General features: G+C 35.4%; 1 long non-coding RNA gene across 3 annotated transcripts; it reads right to left on the bottom strand.

Annotated features, from left to right (window-relative positions):
- Positions 1 to 2,472: 2,472 nt before the first annotated feature.
- Positions 2,473 to 5,357, bottom strand: LOC141724508 (uncharacterized). 3 transcript variants are annotated; one of them, XR_012576723.1, is made up of 4 exons: positions 5,083 to 5,357; positions 3,738 to 3,862; positions 2,869 to 3,293; positions 2,473 to 2,783 (listed from the first exon to the last, which is right to left on the bottom strand). It is a non-coding gene; the product is annotated as an uncharacterized LOC141724508 (long non-coding RNA). The 3 variants fall into 3 exon arrangements; XR_012576722.1 differs by having other exon boundaries at positions 3,027 to 3,293; positions 5,083 to 5,354; XR_012576721.1 differs by having other exon boundaries at positions 2,473 to 3,293; positions 5,083 to 5,351.
- Positions 5,358 to 26,916: the final 21,559 nt, after the last annotated feature.

Genomic DNA, 26,916 nt, shown 5'->3' with positions numbered 1-26,916 from the left:
AAAAAAATTGTAAAGAATTATAATTTAGCAAAAAAAATGAAAATTGTAAAGAAATGATTTGAAGGAGTAAAAATTAAGCGGAACGGGAGAAGAAGGTGTAAAGCGGAGAATTTCTCACTCACTGGCCACCGGTCTGACACTATTATTATTGATGTGTTGTTGCTGCTGTTAGTAGGTCTCATAGATTGAAACTTCAAGATTTTTTTTTTCATTTTTAACGTGCATAATATGATGCCTACCCCACCAACCTTTCTAGAAACATTTCTTTCTCCTCGTTTTATTCTTTTTTGTACTTGAGCATTTCCCCACGAAGAACGAGCCATTGAATCTTTGAGGAGTGCTTCTTATTATCAAATTTTTGAATTCCGATCATTTTTTGAATTATATTTTTCCAGATTTTTGTATAGCCGGTGAATGAAGTGCACTTTAACTTTCTCTATATTATACTCAAACCAGTAAATGCGATCCAACTCAGTCGATTTTAATCGCAATCAAAATTTTTCGTTTATATTTAACCTTATATTCGTATAATGTAATGTATACGTAATTTCAATATAATTAATCTATTTTTTTGAAAATAGCATAATTGATCTTCTATCTAACTTACAATTTCACTATTTTATAATCTCATTATTATAACACAATAACTTTTATTTTAATATTTGAATGTGTTTAGCGATAGATTGTTAAATTTTTGGATAAATTACTATAGTATTTATGACAGTTCTGGATACTCATTAATTGTATGAACATCTCATGTACGAGTCCCCATATAAAAATTACTTCATCTACTACCATTTTTGATTACTTCTTGGAATCAGTTTTGGATATTAGCACTCCTTAATAGCATCTCACTAAATTTTGTACTACTTAAGACTTATAAGTTATATCATAGTATAACTTCAATAAACACCATTCTTGCATGCAAAAAAGTTTGAACTAATTGCTTCCATCGATTTTATCTTTTAAAAATCGATATCCGCCTGATAGGGTGCCATGATATCATTGTGTAATTTTTTTAGCCATGATACATCCCGCCTGAATGAAAAATGAAAGCTGAAAAGCACAGTGGGAAGAAATTTTAAAATATGATAAAAACATTTTCTTATATTTTACATGTGTGTATATGAGAGGATTATGTGCAGAGAAGTGTGTCACTATTTTGTTTACAACGGTACTAAGAAAAATGTTTTGGTAAAAATATTGTGATTTTATAATGCCTTACACGACCGAGGAATATCGGCAAGAAAAAGAAATTTTTATATTTGTAAACCAAGTAGACTGAACTAAATCGAATTTAGGGATCCTGTTACCAGCGTTGTGTCAAATATATTTGCGTGTAAAAGTTAGGTGCACGAATGCATGCATGTTGATTTATCACAATACTGTGTTATTCAACCAAGTTTCATTTGTCAAAAAAATCACCCTATATATAGGTCTCACAAACAAGAAACATGTTTTCTTTTTTATTATTCTATTTTCTGAGTCCCAAGTACACACTCTGTACCTTCTACAATATCAGCGACCCTAGCCAGAATATAAACGGAAATAATCTATCCCCGCTGAAGTTTGGTATTGGCCGGTAAGTTAGTTGGGCTTTGGTAATTATTTTAGGACCAAAATATAATATTAACACGTTTTTAGAGCCATATTTGATTGGGCAAAACTTATAAATACGAAATATTATAAGTTTGCAAAAAAAAAAATGTTATAAGCATGTTAGTTGGTGGGTACGTGTATTTTATTACGGTTAAACCTCGATTAATTAATAATCGATAAAATAATAATTTCGTTAAAATAATATTTTTTTCGAATCCCAACATAATAGATACAGTGTATTTTTACTCCCGGTAAAATAATAAATTCGCTAAAATAATATTTTTTCTTGTTCCCGACCCTATTATTTTAAAGAGGTTTAACTGTATTTTGCTTAAAACCCGTGTCGCGCAGGTTTTCACCAATATTTCATATTTTAATTTATATTAAAATAATATGTAATTGATTTGGTTTTGAATAAATGTTTCATTTTAAATGAAGTTGGTAGCATTCGAACCAATAAATGATTAATATTATAATATTTTCCTCGATTCACTACAAGAAAAATGTCAATAAACAACGGTTATGCACTGATGTGAAAAATGTAAAAAACCGATGTCTACATGGGTGTAGTAAAAGGTTCCTGTTTTTCACATCGGTTCTGGATCGATGTGAAATACCACATAATACATTTCTGGATCGATGTGAAATACCACATAATACATCGTTTCTAGATATATAACCGATGTATTAGATATGCAAAGACATCGGTTATTAACTAATGCAAAAGAAAAGAAACGATGTCAATTGTATCTATACAACAACGCTTCTGTAAAAAGAAACGCTGTATTAAACATAATTAGACCTCAGTCATTAACCGATGTCTATGATTACAAATTTAACTGTTATATATAATTATGCACCAAAAATACTAAAGATAAAAATAAAAGGAATCAATGAAATATAACTGACCAAAAATTTGATTAACATTATCAAACCAATACAAAATATCCCAATATACAACATAAACAAAATTAAAAATATAATTCTTAAATCTACAACATTATCAACACAAGTGGAGGATAAAAACTATTCTCAGAAGGCTGAGAGATCCTCTATTAGCACCATTTTAATTTTACTGACCCACGCTTTTGCTTTCTTCCAAAAATCGAAAGACAACTGCCATATGGCTGCTTCCTTTTTGGAACTCGTTGAGGATATCATATAAGGGCATATCTGCTGGAACTCTGCAATTACACATTAAAATCATAAATGTGCAAAGTTGGCATTATAAGGGTCTATGTGGCTATATAAGCTAAGTAACATTCTTACTCATAAATGAAAGTGCCTCCTTCGGAACTTAATTATAAATATACACACTTGTAAGCTAGTTCTTGTGCTTGTCCGTATACTTATCTTCTCAGAAGTTACAAACTTAGACAAATATGAGCCGAAGACAAGAAAAAAAGTGTAAGTAGGTGAAAACAGACCTAGGAACTCTTCTGATAGAGACAATACTGACCGGAGTCTCGGTTTCTGCTCGAACTGTTAAAAAACTTTTGACCTATCTTTCAAAAGAAAATGAGAAAAATAATATGACAACTGTAAAATCAGACAGTGAAGCACATAATACTCGAAAAGCTTTGTAAATTTAAGGTTTTAGCATGACCAGTAAAAGGCCAATAATGGTTTTTGGATTTTCCGAGAAGACATGAACACGACTATGACCTCGCGCAAGGATTTTTCCAATTGCTTCCCTGCATAACAAGATACAGTTGGATCTTTAATAAGCCTTCTATAAAATTCCAGTGCATAATGGATACTGAGAACAGTAATAACATAGAAACTTCAATCAAGGGCAATAAATTTATATTTATACTTTAATACATGCACTCAAATTTACTAGAGCAAGTAATTTTCGTTTTCTACAGTAATTATCACAATCATACATAATAATTATCATTGTACATCTCTCATAATCATACATTAATTATCCTTGTTTAAAATGCGAGTTATCTAACCGATATAATAAGTTAAATCGAAAGTATATGGAAATGACCTCCAAGCAGTTGTTAAATTACATCAGCTCGGTATGAAACTAAATGGACATCTTTCTAATAAGAGAAGGAATGGACATCTATTATCTAATCAGCAATGTATATCTGAAACTATAAATAGATTTGAACTAGGTGGATACTTACGTTGAAAATGTATAATTTCTTATATTGAAGTTTCATCATGTGCCAAAAGTTGGGTGATTGATATTCCAACCGAAGTCAACTCTACAAATGATAACATTTCTGCTGCAACACTGTCGGATTTTTCTCTGAGACAAAAAATTGAAGCTAGGTTACTTAAACAGGCTAGAACGCAGCAGCATATAACCAATATATCTTGCAAGGAGATGTATGCTCTGAGATAGTGCGAGACAAGTAGACAACTGGCTGTAAAAACCAGACAAGATGCGTATCAGTAAGCTTCGATAACTATTTGTCAAGTCAGGTGTCAAAACTGAATGCTCTCTACTTATGCTAAGTTTCACAAAAGCGTTTTGTGTACTGCTAGAGCAAATGCATGTTCTAATAGCCTAAGCTAAAGCAGGGCAGTTTTATAGCTATAAGCGTTTGGAACTCAGGAACAAGGTACACTATGAACTAGAAATACTCCATCTTGTTACTCCAATATGGTTTTCTACTATAGATCTTTTTATATACTTAACCAGCCAAGTCCAATAACAGCTAAAAACATAGTCTTGTACACCACAAGTCACCCTTCCAGAATAATCTATAGACACACCGATAATATCAGTTATTAAATGATTCAAGATGGTAACAATGACTCAATCTAATAAGTCCTGATTCACACAGGAACATAAGAATTTCATAAACAGACTGTTTGAATGGCTTACTTATTGGACCCGGGTTATTTACACTCCCTAGCGGTAACTTAGTTTTTTTGTATATTTATTTTCTTGACTATACCTTAGCAATTCCTTCAAGAACATCAACACCTACAATAAATGGATCCTTCTTTTTAAACACACATTCCAGCTTAATCTAACAATGAACTTCACAGGAGGACAATTCAAATGAGAAGCATATTAGACATCAAAATTATTATTTCCAGTAAAGGAATTATATACCCAAACAAATGCATAATATATACTCAAAGGCGTAGAAGAAAAATGCCGTGGAGAATCCATGTAGATAAACCGTATAAACAAAAGAGAAGCCCACTATAAAAGACGATATACAACCTGCTCCATCTAAGAACTTACAGTTCCTTCAAGGCAAAAGTCATAAATACAATCAATATGCAAAAAAAATAACCATACTGAGACTAAAATCAACAACAATCAGACACTATAATTACAAAACTATACGAAACTCAATTAAAAACCAAAATCGACAAGCATAGATCTATACACTAAATTTGAAGAATGACTTACTCTAGAGATGACCCATACTGAGAATCAACAAATCTATAAAAAAGGTCAATTAAAAACCAAAATTTGAATTTTAAAACGATAATAAGAAAACTACTTACTAATTTGGAGGGTTTCGAGATAAATGAAGCCTCCTTTACAACCAATACAGCAATTTAAAGCCTCTTATGCAACCAAGTAACAAAAATCAAAAGTGAGGATTCGATCTAATTGGATTTGAATTTGGGAGTTTTGAAATCTAAGGTTGAATTTGGGGGTTTTTAAATTTAGGGTTCTTGAGTAAATTTGTGAGTGAGTGAATTTAGTTTGTGAGTGAGGTGGGAAATGAAAACTGTGGTGACTGTGTTTAAGGAGCGGGGGAATGAAATTGTCTAAGAGAGGGAGGACAAACGATGATGTTTAAAAATACTCATTTTTTTGGTGCAATGGTTGAAAATATCCATTTTCAAAATATATGATTAAAAATACCGTTTTACATACACATTTTGTAATTGGGTAAGTGTAATACCCATTTGAGAATTGGGTATTTAAGAAAATTACTAAGGATACGCATTTGTAGTTTGGGTATTATCATTTAGACATGCGTATCTTAAAAAAAAATAAATTGGATACCCATTTGACAAATGCGTATCTAGTACAAAACACGATACCCAAATGTCAAATTCGTATCCAAAACGGTATTTTCAGTCACCCACTTCCAGAATTGGTATTTAAACTATTGAGAAGAAGAACAAGGAACCTCAAAAATAAGTTTTGGAAGATGATGAGTACTCTACTCTTGATGGGCTGGATGAAATGAACCAGTCTATGGATAATCTAGCTAGAAAATTTTCAAACATCAGAGTCAAGAAGCCTAGGTATTTCAAGGGTAAATGTCAATCATCCTACAACAACAACTAGAAAGGAAAGACTCGGACAAATGTAACTAGCAAATGTGGCTACAAGTCAAGATCTGTGGACAGATTAAAGACTAGATGATATTAGCTATAGTTGTGATGAACTTGGTCACTTTGCCACAGAATATAGGAAGCCAAAGAAGGTGAAGAAGGATAAAGCTTATTTAGAGCTTGAAGCTAAGTATGAAGCACTTCTGAGAAAGCAACATGGAAAAGCTTATCTTGCCGAAGGAAAAGTTGGGATGACAAAGATGATGAAGATGATGTAGAAGAATATGGAAACTATGCTCTCATGGCCTTGGAACAAGGAGAATCATCTGCATCTAAATCTGAGGTGCATATTCTAACCATCATTGATTTGAATGCTACGTATTATAAGGAAACTGTTGAAAATATGAGTGTAGAAATGTTTCACATTCACACAAGTATGGTGGTAGCTACTGAGGAAGTGAGTAGGCTTTCAAAAGTAAATGAAACTTGAGATTGAGAAACAAGAACTAGGTATGTATCTTGTTAGTCTAGAAGCAGTTAGACAAGAAAATGAATACCTCAAGAACAAGCTGAAGTGTGTAGAGAAAGTAGAAGTTGTGCTAAGAGAAAAGGTTGAGAAAAATGATCTTAAGCTCAAATCATTCATAAATGCATCTCAATTGGATGGTCAATTTCATGAGAAGAACAAGCCATGTGCTAACATAACTATTGGCTTGGACTATGAGGCTATTGCATCCCGGAAGAAAAGTAATTTTGACAAGGGAAAGGAGAGTGTGAACAAAGATGTCATATCGTGCTCAAAAAGATGGATGCACCCTTATTCAAAGCTTGTGAGGTGAACTTCAGTGAAATGGAGCTCATCATCAAGCAGGAAATTGCAGATGAAGATGAATATAAGATTGCAAAATCCACTCTCAACACAGAAAGTGAAAAAGATCTTGAAGTTAGTTAAATTCCCAATACAACAATAAATGAGATCAAGAATGAAAACACTAAGAAGAAGAAGAAAATCGGAAATAGAAAGATAGGTGTCAACAAAAGAAATAATTATGCCTATATTGCAGATGCTCCCAGAAAACAGTGTCAAAAATGTGGCTCAACAAATCTTCTAACTCACCTTTGTAAAAAGGTTGTTAGTGAGACAAAGTATGGAGCTTGCAAATAAAATGAGGCACAAACAAATGACCCCTAACCTTTCTGTGACAAGTTTGATTGCATTCCATACAACATGAAAGTTATGTCAGTTGTCATAAGTTGAGAAGGTATCTGAAAGAAGTCAACTTTAGATCTGTGATCAAAGAAGAAAATGCTAATCAAACTAAGAATGTTGTTTCTTTTTAATGTTCAAGTTCTACTTCTGTTAATTCTGTCAAGAAGAAGAAAGTGCCAAACACTGCTTGGGTAGCTAAACACACTTAAATTTCATTGTGTGCAGGGCAAGAAGAATAAAGTCAAGTGAATCATTGACAGTGGATGCTCTAGACACATGGCAGGTGATAAAGCCCTACTATCACAGTTTGAGGAGATGGCTGGCCCTTTAGTGACCTTTGGAGACAAATGCAAGGAATTCACAATGAGATATGGCAGTTTGATTCAGGAAAATATTGTCATTGAAGATGGAGTACTGGTTGCAGGTCTTGAAGTAAATCTTCTAAGTGTTAGTCAATTTACAGACAAAGGTTTCAAGGTTATTTTTGACGAAGAAGATTGCTTGATCACAAGAAAAAATATAGGTGAAGTTGCTCTGAAAGGAGTAAGGAAGGGAAGCCTGTTTGTTGCAGACATGAACTCAGCAAATAAAGAAAGGACATGTTGCTTCTACACCAAGGCATCTAGTGAACAAATCAAACTTTGGCATAAAAAACCCTCTTAATTAAATTACAAAGCAATTAATATTCTAGTAAAATGAGAATTGGTGAGAGATATGCCATCTTTGAAATTTGCTCAAAATGAAGTTTGTGAAGCTTGTTAAAAAGGCAAAATAAAGAGGTCTAGTTATAAAAGCAAAACTGTGAATTCCATTAGTGCTCCACTACAGCTTATCCATATGGATTTGTTTGGCTCTATAAATGCCATGCCCATATCTAGAAAGATGTATGCATTGGTGATGGTGGATGATTACTCAAGGTACACTTGAGTGGAATTTATGCACTCAAAGGATGAAACTCCACACATTATCATTGAACACATAAAGAAAATTGAGAAACAGGCTGAAGATCATAATTCTTTTGAAAGATTAAGAAGTGACAATGGTATAGAATTCATAAATGTAATATTAAGTGCATATTATAAAGATAAAAGAATCATTCAAGAGTTCTCTACTTCTATAACACCTTAACAAAATTGTGTGGTTGAAAGGAAAAATAGAACTCTAGCTAAAGCAGCAAGGATAATGTTGCACGATGCTAAGTTGTCAACCAGTTTTTGGGAAGAAGCTATAAACATAGCATGCTACACTCAAAATAAATATATGTTAAACAAGAACATTTTCAAGTCATCCTATTCAATCATGTCAAAAAAGCCTACTGTTAAGCATCTTTATATGTTTGAAAGAAAATGTTTTATGCTAAAGGACAACTCTGAGTATGTTGAGAAATTTGACTCTAAAGTATTTGAAGCTATCTTTCTTGGATATTCTTTGGAAATGACTGCCTACAGAGTTTATGTGCTAGAGTAGAAAAAAATAATGGAAAACACAGATATGACATTTGATGATGACAAGTATCCAGGCTTGGAATACCTTGATGAAAATGAAACTGAAACTTTAAAGTTTAATAATCTTAACCTTGACAGTGATTCTGAAGATGAAGTTGAAGGTAATGCATACAATAATGAGGAGTAAGAGATAAGTGAATCAGTGAATCCTGACAATGAGAATTCATCTCAAGAAAGAAGCTCACCTGATTTGATGGAACAAACTCAGGGGGAGAAAGAGATGATAGTTCTGCAAGTGTTACATATTGAATTCTCAATGATCAGAAGAAGCTCAGGACCTGGCTGTTTGGTGTAATCAGTATTTGATGTGTCGTCAGGATTTGACACATCATCAGCATTTAGATGTCATCAGTATTTGGAGACAGTCAGCTTAGAAGATTTATTCTGTTCCTTGTATTGTGGAGTAAATATCTTTTACGTCTGAGTTATAGGACTTTATCTATTCAGTTGAAGATATGTATCAGTTTCAGTTAGTTTTTGATAATGCATATCTTAGATTGATTTGTTGTAGCTGTGTAGTATACAAACACAGTTTAGGTCATCACTTAGTGTATCGATCTCGAGTATCATTCGACCTAAAAGCTCTCAAGAACATCAGTATTTCTTGAGAGAGTTTTGTAACAGTTTTTATCAGATATATAAAAAGATATTATATTTTATTACTTGTTCGAAACATTATACAATTGTATCCAACCCCCCTTAAACAATTATATCTTCACTGGGCAACAATTGGTATCAGAGCCCACTGATAAACTTACAATAAAAAATGATCTAAACATGTCTCTGAACAAGTATGAAAGTATTAAAATTACAAGGTTGGTTGCAAGGAATAAGGCAAGGTTGGTTGCAAAAGGATATTCTCAACAGGAGGGAATTGACTATGATGAAACATTTGCACCAGTTGCTAGATTGGAAGCCATAAGGATATTTTTGGCTTATGCTGCTCACAAAAAGTTTACTGTTTTTCAAATGGATGTGAAAAGTGCTTTTCTCAATGGAGAATTATAGGAGGAAGTATATGTTGAACAACCTCCAGGGTTTGTAGATCCCAAATATCCTAATCATGTCTACAGGCTTGATAAAGCACTTTATGGCCTCAAGCAAGCTCCAAGAGCATGGTATGAGACTTTAGCTCAGTTTCTTCTGGAAAGTGGATTTAACAGAGGAACAATAGACAAAACACTGTTCTACCTCAACCATGGAAAGGACTTACTTCTAGTTCAGATATATGTTGATGATATCATCTTTGGTTCTACAAATGACAGACTTTGCAAGAAGTTTGCCAAACTGATGCAGTCAAGATATCAAATGAGTATGATGGGGGAACTTAGCTATTTTCTGGGCCTTCAAGTCAAGCAGAATGCAGAAGGCACTTTTATTTGTCAAACCAAGTACACCAGAAATTTGCTGAAGAAATTTGGAATGTAAGATTGTTCAAGTGCATCCACTCTCATGGCCATTGCAACAAAATTGGATAAGGATACTGGTAAATCCGTAGATATTACTGATTACAGAGGTATGATTGGCTCTCTACTCTATCTCACTGCTAGTAGACCTGATATCATGTATGCTACCTGTCTTTGTGCAAGATTTCAAGCAGATCCAAGAGAACCTCACTTAACAGCTGTGAAAAGAATTTTCAAATATCTTAAGGGAACAGCTGATCTGGGATTGTGGTATTCCAGAGAATCAGATTTTAAACTAATAGGTTACTCAGATGCAGATTTTGCAGGTTGCAAAATTGACAGAAAAAGTACAAGTGGAAGCTGCCAATTTCTTGGAGGCAGATTGGTTTCTTGGTTTAGCAAGAAACAAAAGTCAATCTCCACATCAACTGCAGAAGCAGAATACATTGCTGCAAGAAGCTGTTGTGCACAGATTCTTTGGATGAAGAATCAGTTACTGGATTATGGGTTAACATATTTTAAAATCCCTATTTACTGTGATAATCAAAGTGCTATTGCTATGACAGGTAATCCAGTTCAATACTCAATGACAAAGCACATCAGCATCAGGTACCACTTCATAAGGGAACATGTGGATGAAGGTACAGTGGAATTGCACTTTGTTCCAACAGATCAACAACTAGCAGATATCTTCACAAAACCACTGTGTGAAGCTACTTTTACAAGATTGGTAAATGAACTTGGAATGGTTTCAGGTTCTTTCTCTAAATCTGCTTAGTTTTGTTCTGATGCATCAGACTTTATGATCAGTATTTACATAAATTACTCTCTTTGTGTATTCTGTGCTTAATTGAAAATTGCAATTACTGATTGTTGTCTGATGTGAATTTCTAAACTCTGATAGTGATATGACTATTTATGTGACTATTCAATCCTATGAGGATAACTGTGTTAGATGCTGACCTAGTAGTCATTAACATACTAGAGATCCCATGTTAGAAGTAATTATTTATGTGGACATCTATTGACACAATCAAATTCTGATATTGAGGTTAGTCACGTTTACTTTGTCTATCTTATTACTAAGTCAAAAACTAGAACAATGCTTCTCATCTGTTAAGTTCTGATGTTAGTAAATCTGATGGATATACTAAGTGCTGATAAACCTCACTCATCAAAAGAAAAAGTAAAAGAAAAGCGAATAAAAATCAGGTACTTCTTTGAGATCTAGAGTAAAAATGTGGAAGGGACGACCCAAGTGCATTGCTGGTATTAAGTAATATGCATCAGAAAAGCAAATAATTATTTTTCTTGGTGACTTTTCACACTCTATGATTACTGGAGAAATACTCTGATAAAGACATAAATTCTGATAAGCAGTCGTGACTCACTTACACTGAGAAGCCACTATAAAATGGAATTTCAAAATATACATAAAATAAGCACAAAACAGTTGAGGTGGACTCATGCATGCACTCATTCAAAAGTACACTTCAGAACAATGACAGCTTTTTAGTAAATTTCTAAGTTATGCCTTATTTTTAAGATGTACTGAAGTGAATCAGACCTCACTCTTTGTCTGATATTTTGCTTAATGCACACACTTACAATCTATATGAATGATGAAAATTACTGTGGCGTTCAATGTTGTTTTAGATGAACAGTTTATGTGTCAGATTGCATAAATTCTGAGAACAGTATCTAATGAAAGTTCTGATGATTAAGTTCTGAAGAACCGAAATCAGAATTTGTATGAAGAATCACAGAGATAGGCATTCATTTTTCGAGTTAAGAAATCATGTTCTGATGACTGTTAAGTTCTGATATAAGTCTAAGTGCTGATATTAAATTCTGATCCTCTATTTGACTTATTTGTGGTTAAAATCTGAAACAGTCTTTGTTTAAATCAGAATATGTACGGGTGAGATATTAACAGTCAATACAATTAGGGTTAGTGGAACACGTACATGCACAGTAATTTTTACTTGTTTCTTGTGTGCATTAAACCCTGTTTTACATTTCCAATGACTGTTTTTCTTCTTCCAAGTCTAGGGAGACGAGGTAGAATTATTTCTACCTGTCAGCATTAAATTTCCTTGCATCTCCTGGAATTCTCTTGCCTATATAAACCAACACCTCAAATCAGCCTACACATCATTTCTTTTCTCACACACTCACTCTCCTTTCCTTCATACAAACACAAAATGGTCAACTACAATATGTTTTTGAACTATGAGACCTTCAACATGGAGCTGAGCTGTGAGGACTGGCAGCAGGAATGGCACGTAACTGTCATTCCTGATGAGATTTGGGACTCGGTTCCCCAGGAGGTTCTCACACACCTCCTGTTCTTTTACATGGACTACCATCGCCATCTGGAGCGATTGGAAGAAGAAAGGCTGGAAGCTCTCCGCCAACAAGAGCGAATCATTCGACTCGCTATTCTTTTTGTAGAGAGTCGGAAGAAGAAATAATTTATTTTTCTTCTTCCTGTTTTTCTTCATCGTCAGCTTTGTCCGGCTTCTTAGCCAAGGACAAAAGCTGTTGATGTTAGGTTAGAAGCTTAGGACAGTCTTGTAATACTCTGATGTAATTTCAATTTCATGAATGTATTCTCTTAATATATTAATGGAATTTCTTATTTTTGCAAGATTCTGTTCTGAGATGTTTGCAATTTTACTGCACTGTCAAATCCTGATATGTCCATATTCTGCTGACCATTTTAATCATTGATTTAAATTAAGTTCTGATTTTAAAATATCAGTACTTGTTTACTTGCTTTATTTTGGTCATTCTCACACTCGAAATTTTTACAGAATATTGGTTTTGCAGTGAAAATAATTGAATAAGTGGGAACAGTTTAAATTTTGAATTAAAACTGACTTACCTCAATTAATGGGATTACTGGGTAAGTGGAACGGTTTTTCCTTGAAAATCTGCATGTGATAAGTAATGATTACTGTTTTCCCGTGCCCATTAACTATTCATTATTGCTGCATGTCTGACAGGTGTCCAACGATTATATTTTTTTTACCAAGTATAAGTCAGAGAGAGAGAAGATTATACAATCTTTTATTTACTTTTACACTTTAACTCTCTTTCTTTGCTTTTACTCTCTCTCATCTTCTGACGTTGGTTTTTCATACAGACATTTTATCAAACACCTAACAGGCAATCTTAATTTTCAATTTTTCTCATGGAACCTAAGGATTTGATCATTGATGGAGCTAAGTTCATTCCAAATAACTATGCTGTAATTCTCAATCATGACGAAGCTCCGTCTGAGTTGCATTTTGTGCAAGATCTTCTTGCACATAGTGAAATTGGGTATGCATTGACCCAGCCTTCAGTCTTTTCAAGCCAACAAGTTCTGACGTTTTGGCGGACTGGGCATTTTGATAATGGTGGTACTAATGGTTCTCCCAGCATTGTTTTTGAAGTGGATGATTCTGAACATGTGGTAACTCCTGGAACAGTTTGTAAGGCTTTACATTTACCAGAAGGCTGCATTTTCTCAACACCGGAGGAACCAGCTCTACAGCAGCTCAAGGCCAATTTGGGGTATGAGAAGAATTTGGCCAAGCTTGGACAGTTAAAACGAGCACACATCAGAAAAGAATGGAGCTTCTTCTTCGACTGCATCACTAAAGCCTTCGGGAATAAGTGTTCTAACTTTGATGCCATTCCTATAATGAGTCAGCACATCGGGTATGCTATTATTAACCAAACTCATTTTGATTTTGCAAGTATTGTGATAGGTTTTATTGGGGATAGGATGACAGAGGATAGGAATGTTGTCTACTTTGCTAGATTCTGTCAGCTTATATATAATTTATGTTGTGCTGATGAACCCCAACCTACCACTGACTTATATCCACCTTTCAAAATTGCAAAACGAGCCTTTAATGACTTGGTAAATGCTGATCTTAAGAAAACGGTGGTTAGACCTTTACAGATTCCTCAGTCTGTAAAACAGATCTTGGTAAATGCTGATCCTCAAACCTATAGATCTGTTTATCCTGATGTCCAACCCACTACCACATCCCAAACACCACAGCAACCATCAGAACATACCACTCATACATCTATACCTCAACCCTCTCTCAGAACATATCTCAAAACATATCTCACACCTTCACAGACAGCTCAACCTTCATCCTCAACACCTACTGTGAAGCCTTCATCTTCCAAGCCCAAGAGGACAAAGACTGTTCCTCAGATACCACAGAAGAGAAGGAGGATTGTTCTGAGAGATGAGTCTGATAGTGAGGAACAGGTTTCTGCATCAGAACCTGTTGTTACAGAAGCTGAGAAGGTTCCTTCTCAGAAGGATTCTGAAATTGGGGGATCTAAGTTTCTCAAAAGGCTTAGAAGAATGACTTCTGCTGAACCTCCCAAGGAATCCCCACCTTCAAAGAGATACAAGAAATAGAGAGCTAAACGGACAGCTTCAGATGATGTGGAAGCAGCAGCTAAGGAAGGAGATCACGAATCTCTGATCTCAAAAGAACCAGAATTTGCTAAAGCTACTGCATCTCCTTCTTCATTGTCCCCACCTCAGGAAGCTACTACATCCAAGGCAAACACACCATCTGAAAGGAATATGTCCTAAGCTTAAAAGGGTTGTAACGCATCACCGGAATGCGTTACAGGGCTTGTAACGCGTTCCTGTAATGCGTTACAGCCCGACTGTTTACATTAAAATTGATTTTCTGGGAGTTTCGTAACTCCGTTTTAGGCGTGCAATATACCGTTGGATTCATTTTTTCGAGACGGATCTAATGGAGTGATCAATTTTAGTTTATATAAAAGTTTTGAACTGTTTATATTTCCAAAAGTGTTTTAAAGCTATTTTTTAACTGTTTTAACTGCTTTTAAATGCTTCATGTGATACATAGAGATGTATAATGCTTAGACCAATATGCTAGATGATGTAACATGCCTACCTTGATGTTTATTCATGTTGATATATGTGATATATGCTTAGTTTATCATGCGATGATAGATTTAGGTGAACTTAAATGAACATAAGGCATTTGTTAGACAACCTAGTATAGTGAAATTGTTTCATAACCTTAAGAATAATATTATGAATAAAATCATGAGATTCTTGTGTTTATGAAACACGTAATTAAATATGAATTTTCGATTTGAGAGAAAGGATGATTCTGTCAACAACAGATTTCTATCTGTAAGAAAGGGTTATTAAGTGACGCCTCTTGACAATGCTCCACCCGATCTGGGAATCATCTGATTATTGATTATTGATTTGAAATATTTAATTTAAAAGGAAGAATCTCTTTATAATATGATTATGATTGTAACATAATATAATCCCTCTAAAATTAAATAATATCAAGTAGTAATTGGCCAATGATACAACGGGCTTGTGTCGGTCATAGCCTTCCAACATGATAGAAAGTAGTTCTTATTTTTGAATCATTGTCGGTTCGTGCTACAGCCGAGGGCTTTGATTTCGAAATAAGAAATACTTGTCTATTACATAGAGATGTGTACATTGAATAAGAATCTAAAGGTCGGTACGTGCCACAGCCGTGGGCCTTTGGGGACTGATTCAACTGTACGGAATGTTGGGTTAGACTTGACTTAGAATATTGAGTTTGTCATGCCACAGCCGTGACTCAATTATTCAAGAGGCTAAAGTTTGATTAGGGAATAACATTAGATGTAATTGACAAAAGTTGTCTGCCTATTGAACATTACATGGCGGTTCGTGCCACAGCCGAGGTTGTGTAATGGAATGTAGGATCCCTATTCCCACTAGCATTATGAATGCTTAATTTTTCACGTAGGGGGTTGAATAAATTAGATAAACTAGTGGGAGCCACTTATGAATAAAGACCCGATTCATATAGTGTTTTTGAAATGAAATCGAATATTTGCTAAGTGTTGTTATGTGTTTATCATTTACAGATTTACTTTGTATGTTATGTCTTCTGCACTATCACTCAGGAGCATACTAGATGCTCACAAATTGACTGGTCCTAATTATGCTGACTGGCTTCGAAACTTCAGAATTGTTCTCAGGATTGAGAAGCTGGAATACGTGATTGACTCACCTAAGCCTACTAAACCTGCTAGTGATGCACATAATGATGAACATGTTGTGTATCGTAAGTGGATAGATGATGCAAATGTTGCTCAATGCATCATGCTAGCTTCCATGAACATTGAGCTACAGAAGCAACATGAGCATATGGATGCTCACACTATCCTCATGCATCTACAAGAGTTGTATGATGTGGCAGGGAGGACAGCTCGATATGAGATATCGAAGGAGCTGTTTGGTTGTAGGATGTCTGAGGGATCATCTGTGAATGACCATGTACTTAAGAAGATCAATTTGATTGAACGTCTTGGATAACTTGGTTTTGCCATGGATGGGGAGCTGAGCCAAGACTTGGTCTTGCAATCGCTTCCGAGTTCGTTCTCGCAGTTTGTTGTGAACTTTCACATGAATAAGTTGGATGTCAGCCTGCCTGAACTCCACAACATGTTGAAGACTGCAAAATCGAATTTTCCCCCTAAGAAGAGTTCCAATCCTAAGATAAGGAAGAGGAACTCTTCCAAGAAGAAGAAGGTAGGTGAAGAAAAGCCGGTTCCACCAAAAGCTGAAGACCCCAAGAGCAAAGTTGTTTGCTTTCACTGTAATAAGGTGGGGCACTGGAAGAGGCACTGCAAGGTTTACCTTGCAGAATTGAAGAAGAAGAAGGGTAGTGAGACTACTGCTTCTGATTCAGGTATGTTCATGATAGAAGTGAATATGTCATTAAATCAAATTTCTATTTGGGTATTAGATACCGCCTGTGGTTCTCAAATCTGCAATTTGTTGCAGGGACCAAGGAGAAGTAGGACTCTTGAGGAAGAGGAGGTGATTCTACTGATGGGAAATGGAGCAAGAGTTGCAGCTGAAGATGTAGAATCATTTTATTTACATAGGCCTACGGGCAAGACTATTGTTTGAAATAATTGTTTTTTTTGTTCCCTCGATTGTGAGGAATATTATTCCCATGTTAGACTTGGATGGATTTTCATTTATTATTGAGAATAATGAATGTTCTATTCTTAGAGATAATATTCTTTATGGACGTGGTACTTTAAATAATGGTCTGTATAAATGTGACATAATTTACTTCAGATTGAACGAACTAATAAAAGAAAAGGGATGATGAAAATCTCACTTTATAGTGGCACTGCAGTCTCCATTTAGTAGACATGGAGAGAGGACTGCAAATTTGCTAGGAATGGTACACACAGATGTATGTGGACCAATGTCTAAGCAAGCCATGGGTGGATTTTCATACTTCATTACTTTCATAGATGATAGATCTAGATTCGGATATGTGTTTGATGAAACACAAGTCTGAGGTCTTTGAAAAGTTCAAAGAATATAAGTATGAAGTGGAGAAACAAACCAAATATAGTATTATAATTCTTCGATTAGATCGAGGTGGTGAATACTTGAATGGAGTGTTTCTAGATTATCTCAAAGTAAATGGTATAGTCTCTCAGTGGACGCCTCCAGATTGGTATCTGAAAGGAGAAATCGAACTTTGTTAGACATAGTTCGGTCCATGATGAGCTATGCAAATCTTCCAGTATTCCTATGGGGTTATGCATTGGAAACCTCAACATATTTACTGAATAAGGTACCTTCCAAATCTGTTCCTCAAACTCCGTATAAGATATGGAAAGAAAGGAAATCGAGTCTTAAACACGTTAAGATTTGGGGATGTCCATCTTATGTCAAGTAAGTTGACCCAGATAAGCTGGAATATCGATCCGTAAAATATAGCCAGATGGTTTTCTTTCCGAGGGAAATGAAGACCTAGTGTGTAAGCTAATGCGAACCATATGTGGTTTAAAGCAAACTTCTCGTAGATGGAATATCCGTTTTGATGAGACAATCAAAGAGTTTGATTTTATCAAAAACGTAGATGAACCATGCGTCTACAAAAGGGTTAGTGGGAGCGCGGTAACATTTCTTGTATTGTATTGAATTAGAGTTGACACACATAATAACATAGCAGACCCACTCACAAAGCTACTTTATGAAAGTCAATTTGATCGTCATAAAGACAAGATGGGTATTAGATACCAGAGTGATTGGCTTTAGTACAAGTGGGAGATTGAAAGGAATATGTTCTAAGTCCAATCAGGTATTAGGATTTAGGAATAACTTCCTGTGTAATCTGTTTTGATTTCATTGATATTAATAAAAGACTTGTTTTGTTTTTATTACGGGCTCTATCTATTTAAGTGTTTAAATAAGATATACCATAGTTTAGAGTAAAGCTTTTTATGGATTATGATGAGATCATAATAGTGAGACCTAAAAGATGATAACTCTAAACTTAAATAGTTCCTGGTCGTAGGATTACTAACTGGTAATTAATAATCCGCAAAGATCGGTACATACTATGCTTGCTTCATTATGAAGGATGTCTGTTCTCATAGACATTTGTGTGGTGACACTATAGCTAGTATGTAGGTGCTTATTATAGAATAAGTTCACTGAACATGACTCGCACAGCTGAACAACTGATGGAATTCACTCACGTGTCAGCAGTTGTTCACATAGTGATAGTTGTACAAGTATCCTTAGACTTGAGGTCATCATAGTCATCTTGTGTACACTGAACTATGCTTTGGTTTAGTTCTTAGTCTCCAGGGAAGATTATTCATTGTAACCCTAGCAGCTCTCGTGATATTTGTTCATCACTGAGAGAGGACAATTCCATACTGTAACAGAGTTTATTGTTTTGAATAAAGTTTATTTTTTGTTACTTGAGTTATTAAAGTTCGATTTGATTGTGCTATACACACTGTATTCACCCCCTCTACAGTGTGTGTGACCTAACAAGAAGCTTCAGGAAGAAGTTCACTGGAGGTGAAATGAAGTCAACTGGAAGAAAAGATGGAAAGGACTCTAAAGCTGGAAAGGTAGAAATGTGTTATTCCCAAGGAACTAACAATGAGATTTATAGAAGGGGGTTGAATGTAAATCTCAAAACTTTTTCAAGTTTTGAGCAGTTTCAAAAGATAAGTGTATGATGAACAGATGTGTGTGAATTGCTTTAAGCAAGTGCAAACAGATGTATATTCAAAACACAAATGTAAAGAACACAAAGGCTTTAAAAACTTTTCTGGTGGATTTGTTGTTCCACCAGAGATGTGTATTTTAGAAAATCTGTGTTACAAAGAATTGTACACAGCTGCTTCCTACTATAAACTAGATGATTTTCTCTCTAAGTTTTTCTAAACAGCTCTGGAAAATTCACACCTAATTACTAGCTGCAACTTGGTTTATATATCACCAAGTTTTTCAAGTGAAGACAAAGATAAAATACAATTATAAAATAGTCCTTCACATGTTTCTTCTTCATTTCTCTATCCAATGCAATCTAAGATAATCTGTGAATCTTTGAATACTTCCTTGTTTGCACCAGAATGGAAATGCTGTTTTTTCTTGATTCCTCCAAAAGGCTACCATATTCCAATTATCTCTGTCAACCCATGTGCCTCTGTCAGCTTATGAATTGTCACTATCAACTGCTATGGAACTGAGCATCAATTGAAGCTTTCATCCATTGATGCTTTTATCCGTTGATGCTTTAATGACATTAGTTGATGCTTTAGCAGTTGAACTTTATCCATTGAAGCATTCATCCATTGATGGATGTTATCCGTTGAAGCTTTAGAGATATCCATTGAAGCTTTGTTTCTCATCCGTTGAAGGCCTTTAATTTATCAGTTGATACTACTTCATTTATACAAAATTACAAGGCATGAAATATTTACAATTAGCCCTCCTATTTGCATATCCACTAGTAGTCAACATGACTTATAATTTCCCACAACTTCTAAGAATTATAACTCAAATGCAGAGACTGAAATATGCTACAATACTAAACTTATTTCTAAGTAAAGCTACTCTATCAACGGATAGCCAAAGTGGTCTTATTCGTTGAGGCTACAAACACTAGATTTCTACTTAAGTATTTTGTTTAACTTATCATCAAACTAATACACATATATTCCTAACAATCTCCCCTATTTATGTCTACTAGAATTGTAGGCATAAATTCAGGGTTAACTTGATGATAACAAAACACTTAACAAATATATGAGTTAAAACTAAGTAGAAATTCAAAAGTGCTGCAAAAGTGTATGTACTGAGATAGAGTTGAAGATTTACAGTGTTTCCAAGGGGGCTCCTTTAGCCTGAGCAAATCATTTTCTTTTCCTTTGTTCCCTTGTTTTCTTCCCTATCCTCCTGTCATTTTCCTCTACTTGGAGTTGGAGTTGTCTGTAGAATTCAGATTCATCTTCATCACTGATATCCAACTTAGATTGCATGTCCTTGAGAGTTTCATTACTGGCAATCTTAAGCTGGTCTTCAAGTCTGAAAAATCTTCTGACTCCTTTATTGTCTCTGAACTCCATCAACCAATGAGGTGATTTATGAATTGTAGTTCCATGCTCTGGGATGATTAATGTTCTAGGCAAGGAATTTGACTCCCACCAAGTCTTCCTTATGCTGACAATCTTGTTGAGAATCTCAGTTTTAGCAGTCCTGGTAAAACCAGTTTCCCTTTTTTATAGCTGAGTAGATTCTAATCAAGGTAGAATAGCCCTCATTTAGAATTCTTTGAAGAGGCCAAGTCCTTTCCACACTTCCTTTATACTTTAACACTAGCCTTTCTGGTAGCTGTCCATAGGCATTTATTCCCCTTACTTCCTCCAGCTCATCCAGGTAGAGTTCAATATCTGTATATTCTTTTATGTCACAAATGTGAACATAATCATCCTTTGAGGCTTGTGGCTTAGGCTTAGGTTTATGTTTCTGAGTGAATTTCCTTGAGGTTGGGGGAGGTATGGATTTGGATTTTCTTTTCAGTTCCTTTGGTGGTGAAGAAGTGGTTAAAAAGGTAGGAAATTTGATGGTGTCCCAATCAATAGGTTCCTCTTTAGGGATGATTGGTTCACCATGGATATTTATACTGGGGTCAGCAACAAAAGGTTCAGGAATAGAAGGTTGTGGTTTGGATTTTGATTGAATTACTTCATTATCATCTTCACTCTTCCTTTTTACCCTAACCTTCTTTCTGTTACCCTTCTGCCATTTCTTTCTTTCCTCACTTTCTTCTTCCACACTTTCACCAACCATATTCCCCATATCCACATTTATGCTTTCAGTCTTGTTTCCTTCACTCTTGTCTTCAATCTTCTTCTTTTCTTCAATTAGACTTGACTTTAGCTGTTTTTCAAGCTTTGCTTGTGCTCTTTTGCCAGCCTTCAACTTTTTATCTTCTTCCTTTAGCCTCATGGTCTCTTCCCTCTTGGCTATTGAGAATTTGGGATGTCCTGGTGTAATAACCCCAATTTTTGGAAATTTTTGAAACCCTTATGAATAGTGTTTTTGCTGAATGAGAAAACTGTTCATGCCACGCTATGTAGGGGTTCTGTTATTGATCTTATGGGATATTATTAGTACTCTAGGTGGTATATAAGTGTATGTAAAGATCGTCAGAATCAAATTCCGAACACTTTGATTTTTCCCGGAAATCCACAATATACGGAGAGAATTGAGTATAAGGTAACAGGATAAAAAGGATTTAAATTAAAGGATTATAAGAGAGGATCATAAAAGGAATACAATGTATTGAGAAAGGTTAAGGGGACCTAAGTAATAAGATCCCGGGTATGATCCTTCAAACGATAAATGAAAGCGAAAGTTAAGCGAACCGTATAACAGATCAGCGGTCATTAGGCAACGATTAGGAAGTTAATCAAAGGGATTAATGGGAATGATGTCATCCAACCAATAGAAAGAAGACAAGGAAGGAAGGATGACATCATGAGGATGAGGTAAGCATGACATGGGAAGGAAGGAGGTGTGGTTGAATAAGAACCACACAAATTTAAGGGCAAGGTAGTAATTTGCTAAATCAAATACAAATCAAGTCAACCAAGCCAAGTAAAAATCATTTCCATCAAAAAATCAAAACAACCAAGGCATGAGTTCATCTTGCTCACGGCTTTTTAGCATTTTCAAAGCATAGATTTTTCAAAATCAAAGATCAAAGCTTCCTAAATTGGTAAGAAAATTCCCTAATCATCTTCATGCTTAGTTATGGCTATATCATGAGTTTAAGCCATTAATTCTTTCTCTAACTTCTTCATTTAATCAATGAAGAAGACAATGAATAGTGTTTTCAAGATTTTTAACTTGAAGTTTGTCTTGTTTTCTTGAAGATCCAAGCTTTCTTAAAACTTCTCCAAGCTTCTTAAGGCTTCCTAGCTCCACCCACCACTTCAAGGAAGGTATACCATTTCCAAACCCTAGGTTCATATATATTATAAGGTGATTTTGATGAGTAGGATGTTATTGTAGCTTGTTGTTATGATTTAGAGTTTGAGATTTGGTATGGTAGTGAAATGGAATGGTAATTATTGTGGTTTTGATTTAAAAGAACTTAAGAATGATTAAAGTAAAGTTTAAGCATAAGTATGAATGGTTAAATTGAATTGGTTGGGGTTGTTATGATGTGATAAGGATGGAGGATGGTTGTATGTTGGATTTGAGGTTGATTTGGGTTGTTTGTGAATGGGTTAAAATTTGGAAATCACGTAAACATAGCCGTCGTAACGTCCGATTTTCTTTGGACTGTTTTTGTGCATAGCATTAGGACCCGAGGACCCCCTGCTAGATTATGACCACTGCCATGTTTAGATAGCTCATGTTACGAGCTTCGTTTTGATATGTAGTTCGTTCGATTCCGATGCACGGTTTAGGAGAAACGACCGTTTCAAGTAACGGCGTTTCGCGAACGAAACTTTTTCCCTCGCCTTACTTTGAAACATAGGTTAAAGACCAAAAAGGGTTAATTAATGTGTGAAACATTTATGGTAAGTGTGTTAGGCGGTTGGTAAGTCATTCGCGAAGGAATCGCTTTAAAACTCGTAAAGGTTAAATAATTAAAAATGGCGGAGCCGAGGGTACCCGAGTGACTTAAGCGAATCGGTGAGCGCCAAACAAGCGTTAGAGTCTAAGTTAGTTAAAGTATAGGTTTACAAGTGATTTTGGTTTAATTCCAACTTACTTGTTGTTTATAGGTGATCAGACTTGTCCCGAGCCTTTCTCACCCCCAAGTCGCTCAGGCAAGTATTCTATCCGTTATACTGTTGTTGTGATGAATATATGTATTTGCATTATCTTGCGATAGATGCATGTTGGATAATTAGCAAATGATGCGATATATTGTAGCATGTGATATAGTATGTATGCATGCCTGTTTCATATTCTTGGAATATATATCTGTTGGTTCAGTTGATAATACCTATGCTAGAGGATAGCGGTAACTTGTGTATACCCTTAGTATAGGGACCCAAAGGTGAACATATTTCTAAACCGGGAGTCGATGTTCCCGAGTATATTATATATATATATATTTATTTATATATATATATATGGATATAGTTTTTAAAACTATGGATCGAATAAGGTTTATTCGATACCTTTATTTTATTATTTGAATATTATTTGAATATTCATTCGAGGGCTTATGACTCAGTTTATATTATTATTGAATATTACTTGGATATTCATTTGAGGATGTATGACTCCTTTATTTTATTTAATGAATATTATTTATAATATTCATTCGAGGTATTATGACTCCGCTTATTACTGAAATATATTCTTTATTTTATTAAAGAATAAGGTGTTAATAATCAAACTTATTTTCGATTATTCAAATAAAGATAATACTTTCATATAAGTATATCTTTGGTTATTTAATACTCGTTTCAAGTATAAATTTTAATACTTCTACTTCAATTATTTTTATAAAGATTATTCTTTATGGGAATATTATTTAATTAATAATATTCAGTCATTTTCTAAATATTCTGGGGACTGATTTACTTCATTAAATCAGCTTTACTCCAAACACTCTATAAAGTGTTTTCGAGTCTTCAAAATGATTTTTAAAAGATAGAGCGGATCCCAAAACTCATTTTTATATTTAAGATCTTCCTTTTAAGGGGATTTAAATACTCGTTCAAAACTTGAGGGATCCGGCTCAGTGGTGTATTTTATATTCGCAACAAGGTCGCAGTTTTGGTAAATGAATTGATTACTTACCCAACGTTCGGGAAGTAAGTCCATCTATTGAGTCGGCATAAGCAACATGGGCGCAGTGGGCGTCCATGATAGTGTAAGTGGCTCAGTGGGAGTCCATCAAATGCATAAGTGGCTGAGTGGCAGTCCAGCATAAGGTCCTAATTATGACCAGGGTGATGACCAGTGGGGAATTCGTCCATCTACTAGTAGAAAAGGTTACTAATGGGTATCTTTGCCTGATCAGCAAGATATCTAGTTTATGCCAAAATTCTTTTCCTTTCCAAAATTCATTGGATGTTTCAAACTCTGTTCATACTTTACATAACAGAGGTTCCAGGAAATGTTTTCGGGATATATATATGTGGATATATATATATCGGGACTAAATAAAGTATCTCATAACTTTTTCATTCAATAATATTTCAAAGATTGAATCCATTCAAGTCTTAACTTGTGGTCTCATCTATGGGATGTTTTTCTTAAAACTCTTTATACTTTGAACAGTGGTAGTTCAAGTAAGCTTTATAGATGATATAAGTGTAGTGAAGTATTTGGTAACTTCATTTCTTGTTTTTACTTATATCTAGTAAGTAATTATCTTACGCGCGATAAAAGATTCTAGTAAGTATCCATTTAGATACTTATATTATTGTTATCACTATATATTATCTTGCGAGCTGTAAGGCTCACTCTTGCTTTATTTCTTCATCACACAACAACAGTTAGGAAAGATGGCCAGACTCCAGCAGACCCAGCGCAAGCGCGTGGGAAGCGTCCCGCGTCCTCCCGATGATGTTGTGGCTGCTATAGCTGCAGAGGTAGATCTATTGGTAGATCAGGCATTCTATTTTTGAGAATCAAATTATGTATAATTATAACTTGTGGCAGATAATGGCAATTAATTGTAAATTATCAAGTAATCGTTTTGGGTTGTAATAATTTTAAATTGTGGATTCAAAGACTTGTACTTATTTCAATTTCATCTCTGAGACTATAACGGGTTGTGGTGTGTGTTAGTGTGGGGTCACAGTATGAGGTTATTTATTATTAATTAAGTGAAGTGATATTGTGGAAAGAAAGACCGTGACAACCCGGATCCCCGACCCCGGATCTGGGGGTGTTACAGAAATGGTATCAGAGCTAAGCGTTATAAACCTCAGAGATGATGGGGCGTTAAGATAATAAGTTCACTAAGATAATAAGAACTCTTGCCAAGTTCATAGTCGGGCTACCTAACGTAGCACTGACAGATAAAACCCTTACGGGAACCCTTATAAGTATCGTGATAGTAACATAGTTCGTTCTCGTATAGTGCAGCGGAGCACTGAACCTTGAGGTTCAGGAGCATCAGCATGAGGATGTTTTATTACAAGTTGGAGATCAAATTGTGAATCCGATGGAGTACCCTAATGAGGGACCGGATGAGGTTCAGATAGAGAATGTTGTGGCTGAGGAGGATCTCATGGAGGATCCTGATGAGAATGAAGAGAGGACCGCTGAGGAACAGATGACAGTAGTCAGGGCGACTACCAGAGCAAGAATGGCCGCGAGGGTGACACTAGAGGATGAAGAGTTACCAAGGGCACAAAGGTTAATGAGGGCAGAAGGAGTGGGGCCTTCCACGACCCCAATTATACCAGTATCAGACCCTCTTCCAGAAGCTCCTGTAGACATCCATGAGGTTCCACCAATTCCTGTCCCATCCCCTGTACAGAGCCCAGCACATACTGAGGAAATGCCACCTTTATCCCCTGCACCATTGTCACCTGATACCGTGCTTGGTTATCCATTTGGATCTCCTGGGTCTGCACCACCTGCAGCCCATGGACTGCTAGATGCTACCACTCAGGCTTCTCTTATCGCTGATTATTATATGACTTTGGGTGGCCTGTCAGAGGCCCGGAATGTTAGGAGTGATCTGTTGGATCGACTTACTGCACCAAGGATTGAGGGTGGGATACTTCCGGCAGGATTAGCGTATAGCATGGAAAGGATTGAGGCTACCACCCGTGTTACAGCTAGAGGCCATCTTGAGGGTCAGGTTGATCCAGCTCTACTTGCGACTATCTTAGACCTCATCACCTCTGTGATGGAGCAGGTTAGGGATGTCGTGCGTGCTCGCATCTCTTAATCCATGGTAGTGTGCAGAGCCAGAGCAATCAAACAAGGGTTTCATGTAGCACCGCTTTTGGAGGATTAGCCTAAGTAATGAATGATTAGTTTTAATGACGAGATGACTATCTATGGTAGTACTTTTGGGATAGGAGCGATAAGTTCATATGATGTAATCCTCTTTAATATGTTCAGTTGTTGTACCCTCGAACAAATGGTTATGTATATATTCGTTAATTTCAGTTCAGATCAGTTTGTTGGTGATAAAATCACATTGTTAATTGCTCTATTAAAACTTAAGGCAGTGTCATGAAGTTTATCGAACTTGAGAATTCATAATTTGCAATCGTGCAAGGACTAAACGAGGGGAAGACTTAAGCAAAGTAAGTAAGACAAATATCCGGAGATTCTCAAAATTTTCCAAGTAATATGCCCCCACAAGGAATAAGATTAGGGGCAAACCTTGAATGTGATAATCAGGGAGGTCGCGATTAAGATATAAAGAATCCGGAATATAATAAAGTGGAAAATGAAGATTTTAAATTAAAAGATGACCCCAATTATGGGGAGTAGGAAGAAATATTTAGACTAAGACAGCAGAAGTCGAGCGAGATAAGGAGACCCGAGACGGTACTCCTATACGGAAATCCATGAACCTGTCTAAAC

Source organism: Apium graveolens, chromosome 5 (genome assembly GCF_009905375.1).
Source record: "Apium graveolens cultivar Ventura chromosome 5, ASM990537v1, whole genome shotgun sequence".
Classification (NCBI taxonomy): domain Eukaryota; kingdom Viridiplantae; phylum Streptophyta; class Magnoliopsida; order Apiales; family Apiaceae; genus Apium; species Apium graveolens.
This window is presented reverse-complemented; position numbering and strand designations above follow the sequence as displayed.